This window comes from Lactuca serriola, chromosome 4, assembly GCF_051521515.1.
Source record: "Lactuca serriola cultivar US96UC23 chromosome 4, Lser_US96UC23_V15, whole genome shotgun sequence".
Classification (NCBI taxonomy): Eukaryota; Viridiplantae; Streptophyta; class Magnoliopsida; order Asterales; family Asteraceae; genus Lactuca; species Lactuca serriola.
Window position 1 is genome coordinate 36,721,812 of NC_136411.1, and position 5,592 is coordinate 36,727,403.

General features: G+C 34.2%; 1 pseudogene; it reads left to right on the forward strand.

The window, feature by feature from the left end:
* The first annotated feature begins 3,618 nt into the window (after nucleotides 1-3,618).
* On the forward strand, nucleotides 3,619-4,711 carry LOC145100052 (lignin-forming anionic peroxidase pseudogene; annotated as a pseudogene).
* The last annotated feature ends 881 nt before the right edge of the window (nucleotides 4,712-5,592 follow it).

Sequence of the window (5,592 nt, forward strand, 5' to 3'; positions counted from 1 at the left end):
ATCCATGATTTTTCTAATTTATCATTTATTATTATTATTATTATTATTATTATTATTATTATTATTATTATTATTATTATTATTATTATTATTATTATTATTATTATTATTTAGTGAAAGAAAACTTCTAAAAATCACTTACTATTATAATTTAAATGTTAAATATATACTAAAATATAAAGTGATAAGATAGACAATTTTTATTTTAAAAGAGACTAACATAGATAATATGGATAATATGACATATCCATGGTTTTTAAGTAATTATTTCTTTGAAGAAACACAAATATAAAACATATATACAATATCTAATTAAATACTTTTTATATCACATTCCATATATAACATATGATCGATAATATGAATATAGTCTAATTTACATTTAAATTTCAATCACAATATACAATGACTGTTTTAAAAGAATACTTAAACACACACACACACACACACACACACATATATATATATATATATATATATATATATATATATATATATATATATAAGGATTAGTATATAACAAACTTACAAATTAAAAACTTTAACATAATAACATGGCTCGAAAATTGTCCAAAGCCCTCAAACCAACACAAAAACCTTTAAACTTGTTTTTTTTATGAATTTTGTATGTGATTTGTATTTGTGTTTCTACTCAAAGAGATTGGCCTTTTTATAGTAGACTATTCATTAATTGCTTATTAAACATATTATATAAGTTAAAAAAACCTTTGAATATGTAATCATTATTAAGAGACTTTTGAGTGGTATTCATTTAAATAAGAGGTTTCAAATGAATATGGTTTGAGTAAAAGTATAAGTTGAATAACCTTCGGAGTTTCAAATGCATGAGGTTCAAAGAAAAATGTTACTTTATAGAGTATATAGATAGATATACATATAGATATGGATATGGATATAGATATAGATGTTTTCATGTTTTGCCAAACCCCTCAAATTGTGTCCATCTCCCATATCATAGGAAATATTAGTTTTATTATGAAAAAGCTGTTGAATGTCCTTGAAGTTATTATAATTAATAATTTGCTATACCATTCTTTATTCTTACACGAATAAATTTTTGTTAGGGGCTCTTCGGTTTGTTCATGTGATTATCTTCATGATGTCATTCTTCCAATAAAGCCCAAGTTTGATAGATTTTAGTCAGTTGTGATTACATCTGGAACATTAAGCACCGGTTAGTAGTAAGTAAACCATGTATTTAACAAGGGATTGCATATGTCCCATGGTTTTGACATAGAAGGTAAAATGATTGACAATTATGTATATTTTGATTGATTTTAGTTATTTATATTTTTCTTATTTTCTTATTAAGGCTTCATGCACTTTTTGTCCTTATTGTTATTTACACACCTTAATAGAAATATCATATTTGGTCCCTTTTGTTATTTAGCAATTTCATATTTGGTCCATGTTAACTTATCAATTTTTATAATATATTATAACATTATAGTTTTGGTTTATGCAGATAACATCAATCATTGACCTAAGAATTTAGGGGGTTTGGTGTAACATCCCATTGTTTAGGTACTTCTAACTCATTCCATTTCATGATAATTGGTACAGTGGTTGTAATCTTGGAGTTTAGACACGACGTATTGGAGGAACTAACACGGCGTGTCTAGACATTAAAAGATTTGGCTGAGCAACACGATACGTTTTCCCACTGGACACGGCGTGTTAACCATTGTGTGTGAAACCCTAATATTCCGAGGTTTATTCCCCTATTTAAGGAATAGGGGGCTAGGGTTTGTGCACCCTTAGCCTCCATCTGCACTCTCAAGCTCAAGAAGAAACCCTGATCTTTTCCTCTCCCATTTGTGAAGATAGTTGGTGTTTTGAAGGAAAAAGGTGAAAGAAGGAAGCAAGGATTCAGCTAGCAAACATCATACTTTAGTGTAGCACGCTCGTGGACCATTGTAAGTGTCCAAGTTCCAATTTTTATCACTCATAGTCACTAAATCTTGAGATATGTCACCGCTTCTCTTTGTTATGGTTTGATGCATGGAGGGATGTCATAAAGTTTGCAACTTTATGAATCCATAGGTCAAGGAGACCTTGTAGTGGCTTGGATCTGGTTTCAATTAAAGTTTTGATGCCATGCATGGAAAGTAGGTCATGAATTCCATTTTTGACCTAACATTGGTTCAATAAATCTATTGGACATGCATGTCTTAAAAAGCACCAATCTTTGGAACGATTTAGGTGGTTGAACCATTTCTGGAAAGAAGGGACTTTGGATCTTAAAGATTAAGGACTTTATGGTTAAGCCCTTGCATGGATAAGCATGTAGTTTGGATATTCCGCCCTTTTGGTGGTCCCAGAGGATAGAGTTGGAAGCATTATCCTTCCTAATTGCATTCCTAGTCCAGATCTAAGCTTTGGAGCTCTTGGGGTCGAAAAGACAGTTAAATGTCTTAGGTTGTTGGATATCTGGCGAACACGATGTGTTGGCAAGCCTACACGACATGTTGTCTGAAGTTTTCCCGTCGATTGATTTGTTCGCGAAACACAGTGGTCAAGAGGGAAACGGCGTGTTGGGTCAACATGGACTGTTGACCTTGACCGTAGACTTTGATCTAGTTTGACCTTGAGAGTATTTTGTTTATTCTGGGATTCTTATGAAAAATTGGTTATTTGATGGAATTAAAGGGTGAAGTTCTTTGAATAACTTAAATTTGGAGGTCTCCTATAATTAACCCTCAAACTCATGTAGACGTAGGTGGACGTCGTTCTAAATAATTTCGATTTTTTGTTTATAAAAATTTTATAGTTTTATATTTAGTTTATGTTTAAATAATTTTTAAATAATTTAATTAATTAAAAATATTAACTTCATTTGCACAAATTTTTTAGTGGTTTTACTATTAGAAAATAAAATTTTGAAGACAGTTTCTGTCACAAAATTGTCAATAAACCGAAGGATATATACTATATTCACAATCATCAAACTTTGTGATGCATTGTCAACGGATTTGTTTTGGGTTTTTGACAGATTTCCAACGGATTTTTAATGAATTTTGATAATTTTCACTAAATTTATATTTCACAAGAAAAATTAAAAGGTAAGCCGTGCTACCCATGCAACATTGTCAATCCGATGATATTGCATTAATAAAGAAAGTTTTGAGTTGTCGCATGCTGTCTTGCGGCGGAGATTACAAGACGCAAACATGCAAACATATGAATATAATTATATAAAATTGTATTGGAAAGAAAATGTCAAAGAAAAAAGCCACACATTGACATTATCCTTATATCTTCTTTACAACTCCTACAAATTATTATAAATTATTATAGTAAACATGTAGCTTAATCATAAAACGCGTGTAATCTTATTATCTTAAATGTACAACCTAAATAACTAGGTTAATTTAATTTTTTGATTTAGTTGATTTATTGACTTTTTAAAAAGTCAAAAAATCTTTTTTTCTTACTGCGCTTCCATGGAGCTACCAGCAAATGGACAAAATCAGCACACACTGTTGATCAAACAAAGACTGCTTAACCACGCGGTCTATTCTCGGGTCTCGATGTTATAAATCTCTGCTACGTCCTTTCTTTTCGATTCATCTCATATTCTCACCCCACATTCATCAGATTTACATATATAATATTATAAAACCATCTCTCAAATGGGTTCTAGACATACTTCTATAGCCATCTTCTTCTTGCTTTTTCTCTTTGTTACTAACAACACACCCTGCAACGCACAGTTATCTTCTACCTTCTACGACGCTACATGTCCCACTGCACTCCGTACAATCAGAACCACCATCAGAACAGCCATATCTCGTGAACGTCGCATGGCGGCTTCCCTCCTTCGTCTCCATTTCCACGACTGCTTCGTTCAAGGTTGTGACGCATCGATCTTGTTGGAGGATGAGGCTTCGATAATAGGAGAAAGGAATGCGTTGCCTAATAAGGGTTCTGTAAGAGGCTACGAAGTGATAGACGCTGCAAAATCTGAGGTGGAGAAACTTTGTCCCGGAGTTGTATCTTGTGCAGACATACTCACGGTGGCCGCCCGTGATGCATCAGAAATGGTTGGTGGTCCGTCATGGTCGGTGAAGCTCGGAAGAAGAGATTCCACCACCGCTAGCCTTGTTCTAGCGGAGACCAGTCTTCCTAGCTTTAAAGCTCCTCTTGATTCACTTATCTCCACCTTCAAAGATAACGGACTTAGCGCCAGGGATATGGTTGCTTTATCAGGAGCTCATACAATTGGACAAGCTCAATGCTTCTTGTTTCGTGACAGAATATACAGCAATGGATCAGATATTGATGCCGGATTTGCTAGCACACGTAGACGTGGTTGCCCTGTAAATGATGGAAACGGAAATCTTGCACCACTAGATTTGGTGACACCGAATTCGTTTGATTACAACTACTTCAAGAATCTGATACAAAAGAAGGGTCTTCTTGAATCAGATCAGGTCCTTTATAGTGGTGGGTCCACAGACAACATAGTTTCTGAATATAGCAACAATCCTTCCAAGTTCAAGTCGGACTTTGCCGAAGCAATGGTGAAGATGAGTGAGATCAGGCCGTTAACTGGTCAAGAAGGAGTGATAAGGAGGATATGTGGTGCTCTTCCCTAAGCTACCTGGTTCATTTAGTCCCCGGTTCTTGTATTTGTCTATGAAAACTGTACTTGTAGTCATATTCATTCATTTATTCTATTCTTTGAAGTATCATATAAAAGTATATGATACTTCTCTCGATCTTCTATTACAACATGATCTTAAAGTGGTGAGTAAAACTAAACCTGAAAACAGATATAATCGAAACTGATTCATAAACCAATGATTGGGATGTGTTTTACAAAAACCAAAAATATTGTTTTAGGTTGGGTTACATAAATATTAGAAATTGAGAAAAACCGAATTGTATGTATAACACATTTTTTTATATATTGTATATAAATCAACATAAATAAATTATAAATATCATCTTGATAGTGTTGGTAAATCGTTGGACATTAATTGCTACTAAAGGTCTTGTCTTTTAATCTTTCTGACGCCCCTTTTTGCCATTTTCATTTTTTTATGACAGGAGTCGTGTTTAGGGATGAGCATTTGGACCGGAGAACCGGCCGGAACCGCTACATGATAGAACCGATCGAGCCGGGAACGGGATGATATTCTGTGGATTTTTTGAACCGGGAACCTGTAGGAACCGGAACCGGTAGAACTAGCAAAAACCTAAACTGTATGTTGCTATTTTTCGAGGACCAGTTTCAACATTGAAGACACAACAAGAACCGGTAGGAACCGGAACCGGTAGAACCGGCGGTCAGGTTCACTTCCTATTTTCCACCTAGTTCGGTTCCTGGGCGGTTTCTGGTTCCGGTCAGGCGGGTTCCGATGTTCATCCCTAGTCGTCCCTCATCACATATTACATACAACTTTCACCAACTACAACTTTTATGCAGCACATATAACTTTTACCAACTACAACTTTTATGTAGTGTTTATATAGTGTTTGAGGAGTCCCACATCAATCATTGCATACAACATCAACCCACTTCAGCCTCTATATAATGACTTGCAAGACTTATAACTTAGTCAGGCC